The following is a 25,383-nucleotide window of genomic DNA, read 5'->3' as shown; positions in this document are numbered from 1 at the left end:
GAACCACTGCAGTCCTGGTGGTGAAGTTGCACCGCAGTGCTGGTGGGGAGGATGTTCCAGGATTTTGACCCAGCAATGGTGGAGGAACGATGATATATTTCCCAGGCAGGGTGGTGTGGCTTGGGGGGGGGGGACCTTGTCAATGGTGGTGTTCCCAAAGGTGTCACAAAGTCTGAAACTCCACCCCCTATACTTGACAGAACGCGATGGAAATTTTGGAAAAGTAGACTGGACATTGATTTGGAGGGAAAGGAATGTGGTGGGGGGGTGGGGGGGGGGGGAGAGCGGGGGGGTGGGGGGGGGGGGGGGGGGGTGGAGGAGCAAGTTAGGCAGGACCCTTATTGATTAACATTAGATCCAAAATTAATTTGTTATAATGGAGGACTTTCTATTTTGTATCAATCAGTAGTTAGCACTGTTCCCTCACAGCGCTACTGTCTATGTGGAGTTTGCACTTTCTCCCGTGTCTGCGTGGGCTTCTTTCGGGTACTCTAGTTTCCTCCCACAGTCCAAAGATAAGTCAGGTTATGTGGATTGGCCATGTTCAAATTGCCCCTTTGTGTCCAAAGATGTGCAGGTCAGGTGGCTAGAAACATAGGAAATAGGAGCAGGAGGAGGCCATTCCGAGGTAGGGTGGGGTAGTGAGCCCAGATAGGGTGCCCTTTCGAAGGGTCGGTGTAGACCCAATGGGCCGAATGGCCTCCTTCAGCATTGTAAGGATTCTATTCGCTGGAATAATCTTACCAGTGGTCACGGGCCACGCTGGAACATTAGTTTTTTAAGTAGCTTCGAGGATTTTTGGAGGCTGATAACATTCACACTCCTTCTTTGCCAGTCCTCCAGCCTGCTGCCAACCTGTGCTGCCCTCCCACCACCAGCAGCCTGTCTCATCTCCTGCCGACCACCCCCCCACCCCACCCCTCCGCACCTCTCCTGAACATCTGTTTAGTGGCTGCAGTTTGCTGGTCAAATTCAAAATTAGCCCAACCTAGAAAATGGCTTTCTGCTGATTGGCTGTGCATCCAATCGAACCTGGAACTTATCGCTTGTGTCAGGAGCGGACAAGGTTTAGGAGAGCAGCCGTTCAGCCTCGGGGTTTGCTAGCCCCATGCTAATGAGAAGCAGCCTTCAAACAGGATCAACCGCTGGCAGAACCAGCCGAGAGTTTTCACCCTGTGATGTCCATTAGACCAGAAGGCATGGGGGCAGAAGTAGGCCATTCAGCCCATCGAGTCTGCTCCACCATTCAATGAGATCATGACTGATCTGATGTGATAATTCTCAACTCCACTTTCCCGCCTTATCCACATAGCCCTCAATTCCCTGACTAATTAAAAATCTGTCGCTCTCAGTCTTGAACATACTTAACAACCCGACCTCTCTAGTAATCGGCGTTAAAGAATTCCACAGATTCACTGCACTCTGAGAGAAGAAATTTCTCCTCAAACAAGTCATTGTAACTCCTTTGATCAGATGGGTTTAATATTTGGTTGTGCTTCTTATCGTTTTCTTTCTTCCCCCTTTGAGCAGGAAGGAAAGCATTTCCAGCAGATCATTCGGGGAGTATTTTGAGTCAATATTTTTGAACTCGCCTCTTAATTTTAAAGAAATAAAAATGAGCTGCTTTATGAACAGGTGCAAATGTGCTCATTGATAAATGTTTTTCTTCCTCAGGCCCAACCTTAGTCAGAGAGTAAGATTCCCGAACAGGAGCCTTATCCAACTCGGAACATTAACATTGGAATTTTGAGCTAACAAGTGCTGTCCGCGATTTACAACAGCTGGATAAGGAGAACCTGCCGACCTGTGAGCGTGGGTTTGGTGAGGGGGATGGTATCGGCATCGCAGGCTTTAGAGGCCCTTCATGGCTGTGAGCCTCTAGGTTTAAAGGGGTCTGGCGATTGGTATGCAGACAGCGCTACCTGTGTCCCCTTAGCTGGGTCTGGGGCGATATAACCGCTGAGGGAGTGCCCTTCCAGAGTGACAGCTGGAAAGTAGGTGTGAGGAGGTGAATCCATAGGGTCAACATTGGGGGTGACTGTGAGGTCTCCGCCTGGGGTCCCATTAGATGTCAGGCTGCATGGGCAGAGTGGGGGACCCTGACAAAGGGTTGTTTCTCGCCTCATGAAGCCTGAAGTCCTTCACGCGTGGGGAGGACGACTGCAGTGGGAATGAATCCCCACGTTCAGGCAGCACTTTGAAGCCAGAGGCCATCAGAAGTCTGGAAGTTCAAGGCCACTGGTTCTGGAGGTCAATCTGTCAAGGATTAGTGTCTGGGCGACTTGTTGGTCAAGTTGGAAGGCTCGTTTAATCTGCAGCCCATGAGAGCTGGGGAAATGAGGGTGCATGATGAAGTGGATATGCTAATTCTAGTCTTCACATGCATCAGATGTACCTTGCCTGATGAAAGGGGAAGCCAATTGCCTAATCAGCTCTCTGACCGTTCGTTGAAGAGTCAATTGTGCCAATTTAGTCAGCATTGCAATGCATGAGTGTGCCCCTGATTAGTGCCCAATTTCTAACCCTTTGGAAGCTCCCCTAGAATTGAACTCCACGCCTGCATTGAATCCGGCCTGTGTCAGCCAACTGTAGCAGGAACAGCCAGCCAAGTTCAAGACCAACAATCTCTACCTGACGGATGAGCCCAGCAGAGACAGAGCCACTTCTTCAAACCAGCCACGTGAGATCAAGATAAAGGCCTTATCCACTTGCATAGTGCCGGTCATCCTGAAGTTACGCATAGGTTATTGTAGCTGATAGGTATAGTTTAACTTGTAGTATATTGTGTTTGCATGTCGAAGTAACCCTTGTGTGCAAATTAACCATCTTTGAACTTGAACTGACTAACTGGTTGTGTGGTCATTTGACCGATATACTGGAAAGCCTTGTGGTTCAGTAAGAGAAACAGAAACACCCACAGTATTGGCGACGCTGTTGGGATATGACATCATATTGGCGACTTTAAAGAGCAACATTATTGGCGACCTCTGACGAGACTCGATTAGAAGTGATTTTGTCACTCCGAGAGAACACACAAAACTTTGAAATCCAATTGCGAGAGAAAGAAAGAACCACAAGTGCAAGCCCATATCGACCAAATCACTGAATTTCGGAAGTGTGCACTAACCTGCATGCGTACTAACAGGGATATAAGGTAAACTTGTTAGATTGTGTCAAAGCTATCGAGGGAATTGTGAACCGGAAAATAGCTCAGGCCATATCCGCAGTTCAAATCGCCGCCTTATCCCTCTGTCCCAAATTAACGATAGGAAACAGAGATTAACGGTAGGAAACGAGAGTTTAGAGGTAGGAAAAGTGATATTGGAAGCAATGGCCACAAAACGATGGAACATTTAATGAACCCACAGGAACCCGAGGTCACAGCGACCAACAGGGCAGAGCAATGCCCCAAATGAGACAAAGAGTTGAGGAAGTATTTGAAGGGGAAAGGATGGCCCCTTTGGTCCAATTGTTGTGCGAATGACGAGTCAGGTCCAGGAAGCATAGGACAAACTTGGTGGGACAACCTCACTGAGGTCCATAAGAAAAATGCAGTGAAAGTCCGAAAGCCGATGGCAATAGTGTCCTGTTTGGCACAGTTGCGAGGCACAGAGGAGGTCGTGAAGACGCTTCGCAGGCAGTTAGTTGAGAAAGACAAGACGAATGAGGGAAACAATAGTGAGGGGTGACCTGACAGAGGTCTACAAAATTATATGGGGCATAGACAGAGTGGATAGTCAGAGGCTTTTCCCCAGTGTAGAGGGGTCAATTACTAGGGAGAATAGGTTAAGGTGCGAGGGGCAAGCTTTGGAGGAGATGTACGAGGCAAGTTTTTTACACAGAGGGTAGTGGGTGCCTGGAACTTGCTGCTGGAGGAGGTGTTGGAAGCAGGGACGATAACCGAAAGGTGAACACCAATCTTGTTTAGTTCACCTTAGCAGCTTTCAGACCCAGTACGATAAAGTCTACCAAGATACACAGCGCGCAGTGTTGGTACGAGAAGAGACAGAACAGCAGGTAGCACAGTTAACGAGTCACTGCGCGGATTTAAAGGCAGCTTTGCGAGCACTCCACAGCTCCACTACAGAACAGAGACAGAGCACAGTAGACCACGCGAAATGCCGACAACAGATAGAGAAGTTACAGTCACTGCTCTCAGTGCAGAATGGATTTAGGTATACTTTTGGCCAGGATTTAGATGAGGAAGATGCTCCCGATTGGCAAGAATTAAACAAAAGCGCACAAAGGTATGCAGAGGACACGGGAAGCCAGAATCGAGCCCCCCACACCCCAAAAAGAAAAGCACCCGCACCACCGACTGCACAGGCAGCACACACCCCCACTCACATTTCGACTCCCATGAATCCGGTCACCACACAGCACAGGTCATCGGATCAGGATCAGCCTGATATCGTTTACACCACCCCACTATTGGGAGGGGGTGGGTGACAGCTGTGATGCCTCTTCAATGCTGGTCGCCAAGATGTCTACCTCAGAGCTGCTGGGGTATGTGGTCTCTAAGGCTGGCAATAATGGTCTGGGCTGGCCTGCTGATTGACCCGCAATGCAACTTAGATGGCATCAACGCAGGACAGGAGAACACTGATAGGACAAGCGTCACTCACGTGAGGCTTGAGTCGTGGCTGGATATGTTGAGGGTTCTCACTTGTGTTTTGGCCCTCACCTTCCCCTCTGCACAGGAACGATCCTCCTCCTCGCCAGCAAGCTCGAAGGCTCATTCCTCAAATGGGTTTCGGGCCTCACCCTCCGGCATCATTCTGGCCGGCTGTGTCCCTCACGTCTGTTGTGCCGGGGTTTGTCCTACAATGGGATAGAAGGGATGAATGTAGGCGAGAGTCGTGCCACGTCGTTGGCGATGAAGACTGGCATGCGTGGGAGGTGAGTGGGATGGGCATTTGTGGGGCACGGGAGCTACTGGGGGTGTTAGGAGGTGGGGGTGGGGGGGATTGGAACATGACAGGTGCTGTGACCCCCATGAGGTGGGTGGGAGTGCAATCACCATGGAAATGTGAGGATTGTGTTAAGAGATGCTGAGGGAGATGTGAGGATGCAGACTTATCCTGGTAGCACGAAGGTTATTCGTCTTCTTATGACACTGCCCCCCACCTCCTCTTTTGGTGTGAGCTGGCGCTGACAATCGCAGCCATAGCCTCCCAGGGGAATGTTGGCCACTTAGCTGGATGGCCGTCTGGCCGATCGTGGCCGAGAGGGTTTCCCACCTCTGCTCGACACTACGGAGAGGTTTGCTGAGGAAAACATGGAGCTGACTTCCTGACAGCAATTCCCCCCCCACACCCCCCCCCCCCCCCCCCCCCCCCCCCACACCCCCGCGCCCGACTGGGCTTGAAACAAGTGCTGGGGAGGCGTTTAAAAGGAGTACCCCAGTGAATACAGAGTTGAAGTTTTCCCGTGCAAGCATATGAGAGGCAAGCCGCCACGTGTACGGCACTAGTCATGTGGGGGGGGGGGGGGGGGGAAATAGTCGAAGAGGCCGAATATACGGTGCGTTTTCCCACCGGTGCCGACCATTTTCTCACCGGAATCAACACTTTGAATAATTATGGTAAGATTCCGCCCTCTCTATCTCCACAGATGCTGCCAGACCTTGAGTGTTTCCAGCACTTGCTGTTTTTATAACAAGATTTACTGAGGTTAGCTGTGTGGGCTAGGCCTTACACTATTGTTGTAAATTCGCTGAAAACCTTTGGACCCTTAATACCTAACACCTCAGGGGTCAAAGGTGAGGGAGGGGGAAACATTTTAAAGATCACCTCTCTATTTTTTTTAATTTTTGACATTTTAAACCAGCCCGCTCAAACATTCCACTGATTTTTAGTTCCTTCCCCCCTTTCCAGTGAAAAACTGGAATTCTTAACCACAATGACCATTTGAAACACAGGCAGTGAGCCACAGATGGCTGTCTCGAGGTAGCTACTCAAGCCTGATGCACAATCCATTTGCTCATCTTATTAACTATGTCACCTGACTGTGTTCCCATTGGTTGTGAGTCGCAAACTGCACAGACCAAAACAACTTATTATTTACGCCTAGCGCACTCCTCCAAATTCCAGCAGCTTGCACTAATTAATTGAAATAATAATACTTCCAGCAACACAAGTTCCAAACTTTGTTTTCCTCTCTACCCAGTCGAAACCATTACTGCTTCGGAAAGTTCATTAGTGGTTTATTTTTCCCCAAGGTGATGAAGGTGGGGCCTTCTGCTACTCCTAGATGAGATGTACAGTAAACAAGAAATGTCTAAACAAGACCCTCTTTACTCTGAAATTTGGTGTATGCTGAAAAGAAACGCTCACCAGGATGTGTTGCAGCTTCTCCTCTTTCTCTTCCTCTCCTCTCCGTGTTAGGGAAATGGATTCACAGACATGGTGCACCCCAAGTGGTCACGGTTCATTCCTGGAACTTTACGCTGAGCATTGTAGGCTCTTTTGCAGTGTAGCAGTTATACCTGGTCCTGTCTTCATTCAATACTGACCCATATGCACTGAGGTCACTGGACACCCACCAGGAGCAGGAAGCCTGGCTAATGTTCTAAGAAAGAACAAAGAACAAAGAAAATTACAGCACGGAACAGGCCCTTCGGCCCTCCAAGACTGCAGCGACCATGCTGCCCATCTGAACTAAAAACCCCTATCCTTCTGGAGACCCTTCATTCCTATCCTATTCATATATTTGTCAAGATGCCCCTTAAAAGTCACTATCGTCCCTGCTTCCACCACCTCCCCTGGCAGCGAGTCCCAGGCACCCACTACACTCTGTGTAAAAAACTTGCCTCGTACATCTGCCCCTCATAATTTTTAGACCTCTATCAGGTCGCCCCACAACCTCCGTTGTTCCAGTGAGAACAACCAAGTCTATCCAACCTCTCCTCATACCTAATGCCCTCCATACCAGGCAACATCCTGATAAATCTTTTTCTGTACCCTCGCCAAAGCCGCCACATCCTTCTGGTAGTGTGGCGACCAGAATTAAACACTATATTACAAGCGTGGCCTAACTAAGGTCCTATAAAGCTGTAACATGGCTTTCCAATTTTTAAACTCAATGCCCCGGCCGATGAAAGCAAGCATGCCGTATGCCTTCTTGACTACCTTCTCCACCTGTGTTGCCAGTTTCAGTGACCTGTATGCCTGTACACCCAGATCCCCCTGCCTGTCAATACTCTTAAGGGTTCTGTCTTTTACTGTATATTTCCCATCTGTATTAGATCTTTCAAAATGCATTACCTCACATTTTTGTCCGGTTCTGTTCCTTAACCAACTGGTATTGAGTCCAATTTTACACTGCAAACCCCACCCTGTTTTAGATGACTTAGCTCAGCAGGCATCAAGCCTGACACCCTCCTAGTTTGCACAGAATTTCTCAACACCTGTTGTTGTGGAGCCTCAGACAGGTTCCGTCTCCTAAACAGCAATAACCTGCAGTTATATAGCGCCTTGTAATCCAGATGGGATAAGAAAAGGAAAACACCAATCTGAAGACCAAATGCCGAAAAGGAGTGGCCAGAATTTTGTCAGATGTGTTTTCAAGACAGTTTTGGAAAAGAAAAGGGAGGTGGAGAGTTGAAGGAGGGAATTCTAACATATGGCTGAGTATTTAATGCCCATTCTTCATACCCTGCCCCATTCAGGCCTGAACTTGGGGAAAGATAGCAATCCATCACTCTAAATGGTCTCTGAAGCTGACTAATTCATGCGTAAATAATCGCCACCCCATCTCCAACCTCCTCTGCTCCCCAATGTGGTTTTTTTTTTATAAATGAAGAAAACCCAATTCATTTTTTCCAATTAAGGGGCAATTTAGCGTGGTCAATTCACCTACCCTGCACATTTTTGGGTCGTGGGGGCGAAACCCACGCAGACACGAGGAAAATGTGCAAACTCAACACGGACATTGACCCAGAGTGGCAGCAGGGCTAACCCACTGCGTCACTGTGCTTCCCTCCCAATGTGCTTTAACGTGCTTTTATCTATCAGATCTGTGTCTATTTTCCTGTAATTCCTGTTTGAATGCCTCCAACCAAATTGCTACATCTGCACATCGCCAATGCAGCCTTAAACAAACCATAAGAGTTTTTCTTCATCTACATGCCGCCCGTGACCACATCATCTCCCGCCGTTGGGATTCCCTGTTCACGCCGACCCCGCGCCACTGCCCGCCCACAGGTTTCCCAGCAGCAGAGGGTGGCTTCAGTGGGAAATCCCATTGACAAGTGACAGAGGTAGAGAATCCCGCTCCCATAGAATGGCGCGTCGGAGAGAAACGCGTGGCTGGGGGGCCGGAGAATTCAGCCCTTGATCTGTTCATCACAGGACACAAAGCACAATAGGCCAGGAGATAAATTAGCAGGAGGGAATAATACAGGCAGAAGTAGAACGAACTTCAAATTCCCCTTTCCACTGACTGTCACCTAAAATAACACAGGGGGCTGGATTCTTCGTTTTTGTGACTACGTCCCCACGCCATTGTAAAAACCGTGGCCTTTCACGCCAGAAAAACTCCAGTGGCCGCGCTGTGCTTCATGGCAGACTCATACCGCGGAGCTGGACCCTCCAAATAGTGCCCCTGAACAGTCGCGCGTCCGACACGGACCACCCAAAATTTGCCCTCCAATCGGTCCGGCACCGACCATGGCGGCCGCGGACTGAGTCCCGACTATTATCCCGACCGGCAGGACCATGCTAGATCCACTCCGTAAGGACTTTGGCCGTTCGGGGGCGGAGAACGGCGGGGCTGACCTCCAGCAATGGCCGCAGGTAGGCGATATGCGGCGTGGCGTACTCACCGAGTACGGCGCTTTTTGGGACCCAGAGCATTGGGGGACCAGCGCTGGTCCTGATTCCATGCAGGAAACTGGATTCTCCGCCCCGGCGGCAGCCGCAATTCCGGCGTCGGGGTGCGGAGAATCCAGCCCAAGATTTTCAGATGAAGGGGCATCAACGTGAAATTTTAACTCTCTTTTCCTCTGCACAGGTTTTGTCTGACCTCTTGAGTACTGGCGCCATTTTCTGTTTTTCCAGCCGAATTTTGGTACCACTTTAGAAATTTCCAATGACTCAAGAAATTGCATTGTGGTGAATACTGGAGAAGGGGCCCATATATTGACTATTAGTTGCAGTGGTTCGATTCATTTGGGTAAGAACATGGGCATCAGATAGTGCCTACAATTCCTCACTGGTGATGACAGCCAATCCATCAGGTCATGATGCACAGAACAGGGGCTAAAGGCTTCACTGAAAGAAAGGGAAAACTGAAGGGTGACTGTGTGGGGTTTGCACGTTTTCCCCATGTCTGCGTGGGTTTCCTCCGAGTGCTCCAGTTTCCTCCCACAGTCCAAAGATGTGCAGGTTAGGTGTGTCATGGCGTTGCTGGAATGGGCTGGGGGAGTGGGACTGGGTGGGGTGCTCTTTGAGGGTCAGTGTAAAATTGATAGGCTGAATGGCCTCATTCTGCACTGTAGGAATTCTATGGTTCTTCTATGGTTCTAATATTTCTGTTCACTTTTGTTTGACTTCCTAAACAGCAAAAGAGGCATCATTTGCCCAGGAATAGGCTCGTAGTCAAAACCATTTCTTATATGGGAAGGAGGCATGGCACAAAGCAAGCCAACTTTGAAAGATAAAGAATCATAGAAATGTTACAGCAAAGAGGAGGCCATTCAGCCCATCTTGTCTATGCCAGCCCAAGGACACCCAGGTTCCCTTTCTAATCCCACCTTCTTGCACCTGGTCCATAGCCCTGTAACTTAGAGCACTTAAGGTGCAGATCCAGGAACATTTAAAAAAGAGTTTAGGGTCTCTGCCTCCACCACCAGCTCAGGCAGCAAATTCCAGACTCCCACTACCGTCTGTGTAAAAACATTCTTCCTCATGTCCCCTCTACACCTTCTGCCACTTATCTTGAATCTATGCCCCCTGGTTCTAGGATTCTCCGCCAAGGGAAACAATTTTATCCTGTCCACTCTAACTCTTCCCCCCTATAATTTCATACACCTCAATTAAGTCACCCATCAGCCTTCTTTGTTCTGCCGGACGGGCAACCCACAGAATCAGGCGGAATGTCAATTTTAACGCTTGTCCAACATTACTTCCACTGACTTCAACCCCAACATTACTTCCACTGACTTCAACGGTGAGCAAAATCCGGAGGAGTGTAAACTCAGCATTGCAACCAATCCTGAGGGATAGTTGGGTTCAAATTGCCCTTCATAAAAAAATGAGGGCAAAAGCATAATTCTTTCTGTTATGGAAATGCAACTAAATTAAAATAATTTTAGAGCTTTTCCTTGAAATGATGGGCCTTCTTGTTATGAGAATACGAGAATAATTTCTGACCCAAAATAGCCAGAATAACATATCTCAATGTGCATTACCATTCCTTAAAAGAGATGGGTAAATGAGACAGCTGAACAACTGCACCATGGAATCAAATTGCCTTTCTAATCACATAAAAACCATTAAGAAAGTAGGAAAACCAAGCACGTGCCCTCCATTCGGGCAAAAACGAATGCTGTTCATTTCAAATACTTTACAACATCTATAACATCTGTACAACAATTGCATGACAATGTCATTTGTCGTTAAATACAAAAAAAATTCCAAAATTAAAGGCCTTCCAGCAATGTATTTGTAAATATAATCTCATTTAATCCAATGAACTCGGCAAGCTCTGAATGTAGCTCTACTCCCACTCGCTATGTATCACTTAAAAGTTTTCTTTTTGAACATTCTTTTGATTACAGACTCTTTTGCTTTTGCTGTGAGTTTTATTGATGTGATTTATCACTGTGAAATAACATAGAGTTTTCATGCAAAATAAAAGGAAGTAATACTATCAAAAACGCCAGAGTTCTTTCATCGTTTAAAATTGACAGGCAAAACTCATTTTTCAAGATTTGCTTTTGCAATTGAAAGGAAAAAAAAAAGAATACCGTCCAATCTTCACTTTAATTTGTCTTTGAACAGTTATGAGTTTCTCAGTACTGGGGTTGAGGGGAGGCGAAGGGAAAATTAGATTCGCCTCTCCGACTTCTCCTGTTTATTAAAATGGCTTTCGTTGTCCGACATTTTTGGCTTGCAAGCGAGGAAGTGCTCTGTGCTAATGGGGCAATACACTCTGACTAATTCAATTTGTGGTACATCTTCAAGTCTGCCATTTTATTTTTTTCTCATCTTTTCCCGTTTCTTGAATATCGCTCTGCTCTTCTTCTCCTGTTCTTATTTCTCAAACCAAACTCGATTCACCAAACAGGTAACTGGGGCGGAATTCTCCGACCCCCCCGGCCGGGTTGAATGAACAGAGTGAATGTTTGTGGATGGGTTGCCAATCAAGTTGGCTGTTTTGTCTTAGATGGTGTTGAGCTTCTTGAGTGTTGTTGAAGCTGCACTCATCAAGGCAAGTAGGGAGTATTCCATCACACAACTGACTTTGTGGATGGCACACAGGCAATGGGGAGCTCGGAGGTGAGTTACTTGCCACAGGATTCCTAGCCTCAGGCCTGCTCTTGTAGCCACAGTATTTATATGGCTAGTCCAATTCAGTTTCTGGTCAATGGTGACCTCCAGGACTTAACCGCTTCAAAAGAAATATGGGCTGGAATCTTCGAATGGTTGCAAGACACATTTCCCGCTGGCAGTGCACCCCGCCTGCGGGCATCCCAGTGGCATGGGGTGGCTTCAATGGGAAATCCCATTGAGAAACGGTGGGAAGACAGAATCCCGCTGCCAGCGAACCGTGCGCGGCCGAACGACATGCAGCTGGGGGACTGAAGAATCTGTACAACTGCAATTATCTTTCCATATGTAGGTGCAGTGAGAACACAGAAACGTAATTATCAAAATTGTTTTAATCTGTCTTTCTGTAATTACGTGGAAAAGTTGGTCAATCCTCGTGCTGTACATTTTTGTTTCTGAGAAGGTTATCCGTGGATTATTTTTCAATGCCACTTACCTTGAACTAAGAACGCTTAAGCATTACATTTATTTGAGGACATTAAAAAGAGAACAATTAAACAGCTCACCATGAGGCTGTTAACCTCTTACTTCTTTCTTTGGTAAACAAGGCATCCAGCTTCCTTTGCTCACGCTGGCATTCAATACCAATGGCAACATGCAGTTTATTTTACTTAAATGTGGACAAACTCTGACCTCTCACCCTACTGCAAAACAATTTGGACATTGAGCAGGGGGGTTAATGGAGAAAATAATTGAATTAGGGTCACTGAATAGGAGGAGTTTGAAAGCAGGGATGGATAATGTGGTCAGGGGGAGAGATTTAGGGAGGGAGCTGCCCCTAATAACTAATAATAGTTGTCATTATAAACCTTTATTTCCTTTTAACAACTTGGCGTGCGCTCCTTGGGGGGGTCTACTAAACTGGCGACGAGGGTTCAGCTGGTTTGCTGTCGACACTGCTACACTGTCGGTTAAGCCACCTCCCTAACCCTGCCAGATAAAGGTTGGAATCATTTCATTTACCATGCCTCTGTTCGGAAGGTTAGATGTATTTGACGCCAATTTGGAAGATCGGACTCAGTATGGGGAAAGAATGCGCTGCTTTCTCCGGGTCAATTGTATTAGGGAGATTTATAGCCAGACAGTCATCCTGTCAACTGCCTCCGGTGCACATAACTCTGGTGTGATACGAAGCATCACCTATCCTGTGCCACCTGATATTCATGCTTTCGAGCAAGTAACACCAGTGGGGCAACATTTCAACGCAACACCATCTGTGCTTGTGCAGAGGTATCGCTTTAATACAGCAGAAAGGACTCCAAGTGAGTCCGTCACTGAGTTTGTGTCAAGATTACGAAAGATAGCCAAATTCTGCGAATTCCGTCGGAAATGCTGTGCGACCGTTTGGTATACGGCATCAGTAATCTGACTATTGAAAAGAAATTGTTGGCCGAACCGTCTTCAAATCTACCGCAAGTTGTACAAATTTTGCTAAATCCCACGATGGGTGCAGGAAATCCAGGAAATGGAAGTTCACACCTTAGGACGCGCCCCCTCCCAGCGATCGAACCCAAGGGTGGTACCCCGGCCTTATTGAGCGCCGTGTAGGCACAGTCCATTGGTTGAAGCCCGGGTCATCCTGATGGGATACCTCCCCAGAATCTACAGAGGGAGAACCGGGGCATTTTGGGGGCGTGTGGTCGTTGGCCCCGACATGAGTCCAAGCAACGGGGCAGCCAGTGGTCCCGGCACTCCGGTAGAGGTTGGCGTCTGCCTAGGGCGCGGACGTCCATCTGGATGAACCAGAGCAGGAAGACTGCGTGCAGCTCAACTGCGTGGCAGCGCCTCGGGTTGCCCCCCCCATCAGTGAAGAACACTGAGGCTCGATTGGTCACTTCCACCTGTGAGCCGCTGGACCTTGCGGGGACCACCATGGCGTCGGTGGTTTCTGGACAGCAGTCAGTGCACTTCCCGTTAATTGTAGTCAAGGGTAATGGGTCCAGCTTATTAGGCCGCAATTGGTTGAGCCATCTAAATCTTGATTGCCAACACTCCGCCAAATGGAATCCATGGGCCTGAGCGAAGTACTGGAAAGAACCCTGATGTCTTTCAGCCTGGATTGAGGAAGATAAAAGGTACTGTAGCCAAAATCCATGTTGACTCGGGTGCCCACCCGAGATCTTTCAGAGCCTAACACCTTTCGGCGGTGCTGGCAAAAGTGGAGACCGAGCTCAACCGCTTGAAGGATTGGGGATCATCCGGCCCGTGCACTTTGCAGACTGGGCAGCGCTGGTGGTTCCAGTGTTGAAGCCGGACAAGACGGTCCGGTTATGCGGGGATTATAAACTGAATGTGAATACGTCGTTGGGTTTGGACTGCTGCCTGATGCCCCGCATTGAGGACCTTTACGCTAAATTAGCAGGTAGACTCTCATTTACTAAACTCGTTATGAGTCAAGCATATTTGCAGCTCTAATTCGACTCTGCCTCCCGCCGTTACTTCACGATCAACAGGCCAGTATGAGTACGCCCGGTTGCCCTTCGGCATGTCGTCAGCCTGTACTATATTCCAGCGGGTGATGGAGAATATTCTGCATGGGTTACCATGTCTAACGATATTTCGGTGATGTGCTGGTCGCCGGAGCGAGCGTGCAGGAGCATGTGGACAACCTGGCAGAAGTTCTTTGGTGTTTTTTGGAGTCTGGCGCCTGCCTACGGAAAGCCAAGTGTGTTTATCACGCAAAAGAGGTGGTGTAATTGGGTTATCGGGTGGACCACGAGGCCTTTCACCCGGTCGCAGAGAAGGTGTGTGCCATTCAGCAGGCCGCAGCCCCTGTGAACACCACAGAACTTCGATCACCGTTAGGGTTAGTGAACTATTACAGAAGTTCATCCCGAATCTCGCAACGATACTGGCCCTCCTGCATCTACCTGTGAAGAAAAATCATGAGTGGGCATGGCACAGGCCGCAGCTTTCAGACAAATGAAGAAACAGCTTTCGTTTTCCGGGTTGTTGACTCAGCATGATTCCGCCAAATCTCTCATCATCACATCTGACGCATCGCTACACGGAATTGGGACCGTTCTGTCTCACCGGATGGCATATGACAGGGATCGGCCGATCACCTTCTCCTCCTGGAAGCTGGCTGTGGCCCAACGCAAGTACACACATGTAGAAAAAGAGGACCTGGCGGTGGTTTTCACGGTAAAGAAATTTCACCAATACATCTACAGCCGCCATTTCACCACCATCACCAAACACAAACCGTTGCTCGGTTTGTTCAAGCAGGACATTCCACCTATCGCTTCCACAAGGATCCAGCGGTGGGCCCTTTTGTTGACCGTCTATGAGTACTCGCTTGAACATTGGCTGGGCACTCACATTGCGCACGCCGATGAATTGAGCCAACTACCTTTGCCGACTAACCCTTCAACTCCGCCCAGGGTAGATGAAGTTGTTGACACCCTTAACTTTATGGACTCGTTGCCGGCCACTGCGTCTCGGATCCGTGAATGGACCCAAACGGACCCAGTTCTTTCCAAAGTTTGGCATCTCAGGTTGTATGGTGACCAACATCGACAGCTTCCAGCTTCCCGGTGAATTGCGAGCTTTCTCATCAAAAATGTCTGCATTTATTGTGGAGGATGGTGTCTTGCTTTGGGGTACACATGTCGTCATCCTGAAAAGGGCCAGTGTTTGACGTTGAAAACAACAACGGGCTGTCAAAAACACGGGTTGCAGAAACAGTCTTCGGAGTCAATGGACACTAGGTTGGCCCGATTCCACTTTTGTTGCCGGACAATGCCCATGTGCCATGACTGGAGTGCCCCGGTTGAGATGCTGATGAGTCAGAGGCTTCAGACCAACCTTAGCATGGTCTTCCCGGAAATCGGCGGGAAGGTGCGCCACAACCAAGACCTGCAAGGACGTTGCCCCATTTGGCATTGATTGCCCAGGCACTTTGTATCAGGTGTTGCAATGTATGTCCAAAACTTTGCAGGGCCGTCATCCACCAGACAAGGCCAGTTTCCTATCAAATGCAAGTCCAGGGTCAAGTAATGCAAAAACACTTAGATCACATCAGGTCCAGGCGACAAATTCTTCGTGGCTGACAAAAGTAGGGGACAAAGGAGCAAGTTGAGGAAGCAACGAGTAATTGCCCATCGAAAAGTAGAATATTCTTCCGTTCCAGTTGGGGAAAGAATTACCAAACGTATGTTTATTGTGAATGAAGCTATCATGGGAGGTTGTAGGCGATAATATAGAAATCCCGGAGCAGTTTACAACACTCGGTGTGCCGGTTAACCTGACTCACATGCATTGATGACAATCGGATGAGAAGGTTGCTCCTTTGATTAATCAATTACTCTGCCTCACTGTTGATATTAATTGAATGAAATTTACACTGCCATATAAGCCTTTTGAAGCTTTTTAATGTTACTTCAACATATTTATCATAACCACCACAAATGCATTACTTGGTGTCTTGAATGAAGGAGAAATTACAGTGGGAACGTTGTAGATTAGTTTTGAAATCTCTTTGTAGCAAAACAGCGCACAGTATAAATGCTTAGCAGAGAATTTTATCAATAAAGTAAGTTTTATTTAATAGAACGTGTTTCATTTTGATTGGTGCAGCATTCCCTTAAAAAGATTTCTTGCTCTGGTTATTAACAGGAGTGGAGTTTGTAAGTTTAAATTAATTTGTGGCAACCACAGAATCGGTTGCTTCTTAATAAAAAAGATTGTGACTGTTTAACAAATCGACTAGTCCAGATTTCAAGCACTCGTTTTTCTGATGAAAATATTTGGAGATGAGTATTGAATGAAGGGTAAGTACTCCTTAAGGTCTGGAAAATAATCTTGACGTTATTGGTTTGGAGTGGAATTTCGGTTTGACAGGTAGAAGGGTACCAAATGCATTCAGTACCAATTTTCAGCGTTGCTTCGCCAAGTGTAATCCTAGCTCACCTGGCTGGACAGCTGGTTTGTAATGCAGAGCGAAGCCAGCAGTGCAGGTTCAATTCCCGTACCAGCTGAGGTTATTCGTGAAGGCTCCACGGTGATCCTCAGGTCAAATCACCACCAGTCCGCTCTTCCCCCCCACCCTCAAAGGGGAAAGCAGCCTATGGTCTTCTGGGACTTTGGCGAATTTCAGTCCGAAAGAGGCAATGCATCTGCAATCTGCTCATAATTTACACAAAGAGTCCATCACCTAACACTTAGCTTTATGACTTGCAGTCTGGACTCTTTGGGCAGAATGTTCCCAGTCTGTTGGTGGTGGGTCAAGAGTATGCAATCTGGAACAGTCCCTGAAATCAAAGTTAGGTCATGATCTTGACATGACCCCGCCCTCTGGCAACACTCCCTGGGTGGGATTGAAAGAGAATGAGGGACCCTCCCCCTTAGATACTTTGGATAGGTAATGAGGAAGTGTTTGAGGAGGATAGGAAGACATTGATCCTAAATCCTAAATTTCACAGTCAGGGTAAATGCAAGCAACTCACCATGGTGCTTTGGTGAGTGCACAGCAGGAGGAGATACTTCAGTGAAACTGACACACTGGGGAAAGCTTTGATCAGTTACATTGAGGCACTCCAGCCATGGCCATTGAGAGACTGGTGATCACTCTCAGATTGTGCTTTCACTGCTGGACAGGTGATTGAAACTGTTTGGAAGGCACTTCACCTGTCCAGCACCCTCACTCACCTGCAGCTTTATTTCCCTGCTGCAAATCTCCAGCACGGCATGAGAGCAGTTTGTGCAGCTCAAAGTTCCAACCTCTGCTGAAGGGCAAGAATGATGGTCACATTAGCCTCCAACTGCACCAGCAGCAGCAGGAGGAGAAACCAACAGCCCTCACTAGCTGCCATCTCCTCAACTGCCCCTCCACCGTCTGGACACCAAGATCCAGTTGGAAGCAGGTGAAACATCTCGCACAATGTCGACAGGCAAGGGACCCGTTGACTTGATAGGTCTGAGCACCAATGCCTCAGGAGGTGCAGGCTTCCACAGCCAGTCACTGGTGACATCTGCACCTTCCTGGAAAAAGACCCCTTTCCCAGGCAAGCAGGTGGGCATGCGTTGCCAAGATATCTATCACTGTACACCTGCCCCCTTCCTGCCTCCCATCCAACTGTATCTCCGCCTCTTGCCAACCTGTGTGCTCTCTGCATGGAGAAAAAGCAGGGAGCTGGGGGCACAGGTAATGGCTTGTGCAGAGAGAGGTGTGGAGGGTGATTATGAGGCATGGGTGTGAGGAGACAATAGGCTGAGGATGAGTGTCTGTTGCCTGCTCAGATGGGGATGTGAGGTGGCCGGGCAGCGAGGAATGAGTGGCGTTTTAAGGGGTGTTGACCTGAGTTGTGTTGGGTAGGTCAGAGGAATAGTTACACAACCTATCATAGAATCATAGAATCCCTAGAGTGCAGAAGGAGGCCATTCGACTCATCGAGTCTATACGGGCTGTGGGAAATAGCATAGTACCCAGGCTCACTCCCCTACCCCATGCCTGTAACCCCACAACCCTACCTAACCTTTGAACACTAAGCGGCAATTTAGCATGGACAATCCACCTAAACTGTACATCTTTGAAGTGTGAGAGGAAACCGGAGCACCCGGCAGAAACCCACACAGACACGAGGAGAATGTGCAAACTCCACACAGACAGTCAGCAAGGTCGGAATTGAACCCAGGTCCCTGGCGCTGTGAAGCAGCAGTGCTAACCATGGTGCCAGCGTGCCATCATGCTCTCCTGAGGTCCCTGGTCATCTTGGTACACTGTCTCCAGATTGAAGGGACCATACTGCTGCTGTTGACATCCTTGGCCTCTCCCATCCACACCCTCTTGGATGGAGAAGTTGTCCTTCTGTTCATGGTGGTGTTAACCTCACCGTGGGTGCTCATATCTATCAGCAGGATTTCTGGGTAAGAGTGGGAGAACTGAAAACAGGTCTCCACCCCATTCCTGTTGGTGCTGCAGCCTTTGAAATCCAAATGAGCTTTTCTGACCCATTCCTTTGACAGAATGGGCACATTATCCTGCCTTCCCTCCCTAATTTACTGTGGAGCCCAGAGGCGAATCGATAACATGGGGTTGCTGTGGTAAAAGCCACGGCCAGCCACACAATACAGACTGCAGGGTCCCAAACTCAGAAAAACAGTCTTGCCATTCTAGCAGAGACTAAGGTGAGAAGATTCCGTCCGTAATGTTTTTTTTAGAGGATGTTGGTTAACTTTTGCTCAGTTCCTTTGCCATTCTACAATAACCCACGGGACAACTATGGCAGCCAACACTCATCATGTGGCCCAGGTTAGTGGATCCTACAGTCAGGTGCGTATCAAGAGTTGGTCTTTTCAGGTTTCCAACCCTCCAGGATTGGCCTGGAGTCTCCAGGAATTGAAGATTAATCAGCAGGGCGCTGCTGTGTGCAAAATTAACAGGCTTTAAAAATAGATTCGTTTTTCTTTGAACATTTCTCTTAATCAGATGTAAAACCATTGAAAATAAGTGGGGGGGGGGGGGGAGGGGGGGAAAGGCTGTTTGGCTGACTGTCAAGCATCACCCAATTGAGTAATGAGTTTTTTTACTTTCCAATTGGTGAAGAAAGGCAGTACACCACAATGATGTTGGCCGATTAATGGCTAGAGCGTGGGGCACAGGTCGTGTGATGAAAGCTCCAGCAACACATTTTATCACAGTTGGTAACCAGGGGCAGCACGGTAGCATAGTGGTTGGCACAGTTGCTTCGCAGCTCCAGGTTCCCAGGCTCGATTCCCGGCTTGGGTCACTGTCTGTGCGGAGTCCACATGTTCTCCCCGTGTGTGCGTGGGTTTCCTCCGGGTGCTCCGGTGTCCTCCGCACAGTCCAAAGATGGCCTTTCTAAATTGCCTTTAGTGTCCAAAAAGGTGAGGTGGGGTTACAGGGTTACAGAGATAAAGGGAGTAAAGGGCATAGGGTGGAGGATTGGGCCTTAAGTAGGGTGCTCTTTCCAAGAGCCGGTGCAGACTCGTTGGGCTGAATGGCCTCCTTCTGCACTGTAAATTCTATGAAATCTATGAACCCTAGCTGAGCTAGGATGTCCCTCTCTCCCTGTCTCTCTCCTAGGATGAATCAGCATGCACTTATTGGGGAGGTCAATTATTGGGAGAAAGGAAAATTCGATTCCAGCCAAGGTGCAAGGTGCCCTACAGCAACATGGAGGACAACACCATTTATTTATCTCAATGATCAGGAGGATCGGAGGGATGTTAATTATTTGCCTTTCATTGGTGCTGAGTCTACACTTGGTGATGAAGCTCTGCTATAGATAACAGCGCATATGGTAGTGTTATCACCAGGGCTTGTTCCGAAACAAGATTTTAAATTCCGGAATATATGTGCAACTGAAGGCATTATAACTAGGAGAATTTCATAAATCCCTATCTGAAATAAGTTACCACCTTCAAGTGATTGAGTGGCTTGGGTGCAGACCATGGTTCAGTAAATCACACATAGCCTGTGGAGAGAAGCAGTTTAATGGGCCATATGGCCTTTCCCTATTTATGGTCTTTTCTTTCTTATGTTCGTACTGATCTCCATTAATATATTTGCATTAAATTAGCAATTACGGGCTATGTTTTAGTCAGCATGTTGCCTTGAGAAACTGAGCATTTGCTGGACAAATAGCGGAATAATCTAATATTCAATTCCATCAGTTGCCTGATGAGGCTTTTGTTTGCTTAGGGAGTTGCTGTATAAGCTCACCTTTAAATCTCAGTTTCTCAGCTTTGAATGATTTTCACATATCATTCTCATTTTGAAACATTTACATCAGCACACGTTTCTGCTTTTCGTACAGTCTTTCTCCCAATTCCAGTGTTCAGAAAGGAAGAATATGCAATTATGTAGCATCTTTAACCATCAAAGGGCACCCCCAAAGTGCTTCACAGACAATGGAGCTCTTTACTTGTGAAGTGTAGTCACTGCAGCAATGTATGCAAATGTGTCAGTCCATTGTTTCAAGAAGATATCACTCCATCTTTACAGCTTCAATTATTTCAGGTAGTCTTAGCTGAGATCAACCGTCCTCCCTTGACTGTTGTGCATAAATTTCAAACAGCAAGCTTTCAGAGATAAATATCAATTTGGTGCAGATCGTAAAGCCTCTTCTTTCAGGTCCTGGGTTCAAGCATCCATCCAGGACTATTTGAGGCAGTACTGAGGGCGGCACTCAATTGTTAATGCTGCCACCGATCACACGAAAGGTTAAGCTAGGGCTCTGCCTGTTCGGGTGGGCAGATGGTAAGGGCCCTGTGGCATTAAAAAGAACAATGAGTATAAATTTAGGGGAGCTTTAAATGAGTAAAATGTCTCAATGGAATGTCACAGGAGCATAATCTGGCAAGGATTGATGGTAAAACAAAGAAAGGGATATCAGAATAGGTAGCCAGATCATTGCTGTTTGCGAGTGAGTGAGCGTCGTTACACTTACCTCCCTACGAACAACCGCGATACTCGAATGTAATTTTCATTACTTAAGATATTTTGAGGTATTTATTCAAGATTTGATGAGAGGCTACAGCAATACAAGTCCTTCTTTCAACAAACATTAGCTCAAATCCCTAGCCAAGTGATATTTTGTTGGGGGTGGTGGAAAGGGGGGGGGGGGGGGGGGATATGTTTGTTTCTGAATGATGTACTTGTCCCCCAAGTAGGGCAAAGGGTTAAAAAAATAAGCAACAGTTCCTGCTGTGAAGTCCCATCTCACTGCACAGCCGTTTTGGCATGCAACATTAAAATGTAATAGCACATGATTCATCCCTCACTACCTATCGCAGGCGCAGGTTCGAAATTTCAGTTGCGATCCAGCCAAGAGTACGATTTCAAATATATGATTCCCTTTTCACATGAAATGGAGTGACTTCGCTCACCACACCACAGATTTCCTAACGTTACACCGTGTCAATAATCTCCAAATCGAAGCGAGATCCTCCAATTCCCCTGATTGCGCTAATCTTCCTAATGACAAATTAGCATTCTTCACATTCTGTTCTTATATTTCAAAATTAACACCCCCAGCTCCAAGGGAGTAGGAATCAGCCATGCTCCCTAATGCCTCCACGGCCTGCTTGGCGCATAACAGATTTCCAACATCCCTTTTAAAACATTTCAGCTCGCGAAGCACAAGAAATAATTTATAATCTGGCTATCAGATGCAGCTATTTTCTCATAATATGCTGGGGGCATGAGGGGGAGGGGGGAATGCCAAGAGAAAGGTAGGAGATACAGCAAGTCCTGATGACAGGGAATGACTCCATCAAGCAGCCGATTTGTACCCATTTCAGGAAAGATGAGGTCAAAACTCGCACAGCTTTTGAAATAAATTGCTATAAATATCGAAAATGAGTTTTGTCTATTCGATTCTAATTACCATTCCTCAAAATTCAGCCTTCCGATTAAGCTGTGGATCATTCTGAGATGATTATTTGAAGCGGGGGAAAAAAATTAAAAATAAAGCCTTCTGCTTTGACAAATCCAGCAAAGTTCCCCCATCAAACAGAATACGAGAAGTGTGGCGAAATTTCCATTTATTTTTGCACAATCTCCAGGCTCGAAACCTCAAGAGGTTTTGGATATTGTCATCGGAGATTCTATTAAATCCTAGGAAATGGAGCACAAAATCTTATTGGAGTTTGCAATTTGTCCCACAGGATTCTTCAGGATTTTTCACCACCAACTTCGAAGAATCAAACAGGATTTTTTGAAACAGATCTCCTTTGGGGTATTTTTGGATGGAATTTACAGGAGGGGAGAAAGTGTTTTTAGTGTAGTGTAGCTGATCATTCCCCCATTGCACCGTATCATTCGAGCACCTTAGAAGGGTTAGGAACATGGCTTCATAGCCCTTTGGCAGAGCAATGTTTCAGATAAGGAGCTTTAACTATTTAACTTCTGAAGATCATAATCAGCTTCTAAGATGCTTTTCCTTATAATATAATAATAATCTTTATTGTCACAAGTCGGCTTACATTAACACTGAAAAGAAGTTACTGTGAAAAGCCCCTAGTCACCACATTCCAGTGCCTGTTCGGGTACACGGAGGGAGAATTCGGAATGTCCAAATTACCTAACAGCCTGTCTTTCAGGACTTGTGGGAGGAAACTGGAGCAACCGAAGGAAACACACGCAGACACAGGGAGAACGTGCAGACTCCGCACACACAGTGACCCAAGCCGGGAATCGAACCTGGGACCCTGGTGCTGTGAAGCAACAGTGCTAACCACTGTTAATGTGCGGGGTCAGAATATCTTCTGACAATTTTTGAGAGCTACTGTTCGAAAGTAGGTCTAAACTCAAGCATTGGAAAATATTCCGACTTTGTGAGATTCCTTCACAGAATTACAGGACCGTGGTGACCTGATGATGCGGAACGTTGGTGCACAAACATTGGAAAGGCATAAGGCAATGATCCAAACATCTCAGCAAGATAAAGGGCAGCACGGTAGTACAGTGGTTAGCACTGTTGCTTCACAGCTCCAGGGTCCCAGATTCGATTCCCGGCTTGGGGCACCGTCTGTGCGGATTCTGCACGTTCTCCCCGTGTGTGCGTGGGTTTCCTCCGGGTGCTCCAGTTTCCACCCACAGTCCTGAAAGATGTGCTGTCAAGTGAATTGGATATTCTGAATTCTCCCTCTGTGTACCCGAACAGGCGCTGGAATGTGACGACTAGGGGCATTACTTATTTGAGGAAGCACCACTTTGACACAAATGCCCCCAAACCCCACCTTTCCCCCCCGTTGGGAGGCCAGGAAGATTAGATGCCAAGTCAACCAGCATTTATGCTGAGAAACTCCAATCATTAATAAGCATGGCAGTATCCTACCTCAGAATGGGGAATGACACAATGTGACTGGAAGACAGAAGACCCAAAGACAACATATATTAATTGCAAACAAACAAAAACATAAATCTGTTGAGTCCCTTTCTATTCACCTAGTTCTGAAAGGGTTAAGCTCAAAATAACTATTCACCAAAATCTGACTAAAATCTGTTTGTATCAAGATGGAGTCACTTCTAATCGGAATACCAATACCCCCTGAAATATAAATACTCGTCAGAAACAGGAGCAAGAGTTAAATATTTCTACCGAAAGTGATTGGAATGAGAAAGGGAGTCTTCATTCTTCTTCGGGGCTTCAATGGGAAATCAGAACCCGCAGAGTTAAACCTATTAGCCCCCCCCCCCCCCCCCCCCCCCCCCCCCCCCACTCCAAACAATTTTTTTTGGAAGCTAGTCAGGGAGAAAAAGAGATAGCAGTAGAAGCAGAACCTCCTCCCCAAACCCGATTTGCATACACCATTAAGAGCATGTTTTATTTATTTTTAATCAAAACCAATTGACAGAGAAATTAATCAATGAAGTCGAAAGCGCAAGCAGTATCTGACCATCTGGGGAACATACTTTCTCTCCCCCTTCCCTCTTTCCCCCTGCATTTGCCACAGTCCATATTGTGGAAAGTGAACTTTTTCGAGAGCGTTGAGAAGCTCCATATGGCTGAGATCAAAGGTGTTGCTGGGTGCATGGTTATGCTTTATTGCCAGCCAGTGCTGTTAATTAGACAACAAGATCAGAGGCAGTATTAAAATCTAATTAAATTGATATGAACAGATTGCCAAGTGATGTACGCTAATGTATAATTGAGCACCATGCAAATCTTGGTCGCTGTCTTTTGTTTTCCCCAGCTCTGAATGAATGATGAAGCTATGAAGTTTCGCCGCAGCAGATAAACAAGTTAATGTGCTGAACTAAGGGGGCCGGCGAGAAAGCATTACTTCGCTGACTGCTGCAGAATTAAAGCTGTAATACTAATAGGTTAACAACTCTCCCCGGCCATTTGAGACAGAGGGGTGGACGACTGCCGAGCAGGCGAGCCAGAGTGAGAGCCACTGACTGCACACCCAACTTCAAGTCTCCGACAATTGTCTCCGACAGTTCCCTAATAATACATTTTTTTTAAATCAAATTAAATCGCTGAAATAATAATGTAGCAGTAATTCCATTTGAAATAGAGATATAATTTTCCCATCTTTGCATCTGAACCCGCAGCAGAAAAGCCTGTAATTTTTTTGTTCTCTGACATCATTCATCCATTGTTTAATTACAAACACTGTCACCATCTGCTCACCTGTGTACTCTGCATATTGTGACAATCCATTCACACACTACATCTCAGTAAAACCATCAAACTGCATTAAAATGAGTACACTATACGTTATATGGAATAGCAGATGGTCAGGGAGGGATTACCAAAGTAGACATGGCCTCTCATTGGTTTGGGGCTATATCGCATGAGGCCATATCAGCCTCAAACTACATACGCCTTTTTGATGCAGTCGCCTCATGCATATTACATCACTTAACTTCCATTAGAGAGAAAGGTATTCACTGTGACATTGCAACACAGATTGCGGCTTTCAAAATCGCAAGCACAAAAAGATCACATGCATTTTTATTTGTTGTTTTTTTGAACTCGCAGACATATTATCAGATCGTCACTAATAATGCCCATAGGGAACTCGGGGTGGGGAGGGGAGGGGGGGGGGGTATCTTCTCAATCCAGGGAGTGTAGATGCATTCAAGGAGAGGCGAGATAAACACAAGTGAGAAGAGAATAGATGGGTAGGCTGATGGGGTGAGGTGAAGAAGAGTGGGAGGACGCTCGTGTGGAGTCCATGGGCGGCACGGCGGCATAGTGGTTAGCACTGTTGCTTCACAGCGCCGGGGTCCCAGGTTTGATTCCCAGCTTGGGTTACTGTCTGTGCGGAGTCTGCACGTTCTCCCTGTGTCTGCGTGGGAATCCTCCAGGCGGTCCAGTTTTCTCCCACAAGTCCCGAAAGACGTGCTATTAGG

The 25,383-nt window shown here is 47.1% G+C and overlaps 1 long non-coding RNA gene across 1 annotated transcript; it reads right to left on the bottom strand.

The window, feature by feature from the left end:
• Positions 1–4,684: 4,684 nt before the first annotated feature.
• Positions 4,685–24,712, bottom strand: LOC119962355. The gene is made up of 3 exons (XR_005459838.1): positions 24,659–24,712; positions 6,336–6,570; positions 4,685–4,821 (listed from the first exon to the last, which is right to left on the bottom strand). It is a non-coding gene; the product is annotated as an uncharacterized LOC119962355 (long non-coding RNA).
• Positions 24,713–25,383: the final 671 nt, after the last annotated feature.

The sequence above is a fragment of the Scyliorhinus canicula genome, chromosome 2 (assembly GCF_902713615.1).
Source record: "Scyliorhinus canicula chromosome 2, sScyCan1.1, whole genome shotgun sequence".
Lineage (NCBI taxonomy): Eukaryota > Metazoa > Chordata > Chondrichthyes > Carcharhiniformes > Scyliorhinidae > Scyliorhinus > Scyliorhinus canicula.
The sequence above is the reverse complement of the archived record's forward strand: the minus strand, read 5'-3'. Positions and strand labels throughout refer to the sequence as shown.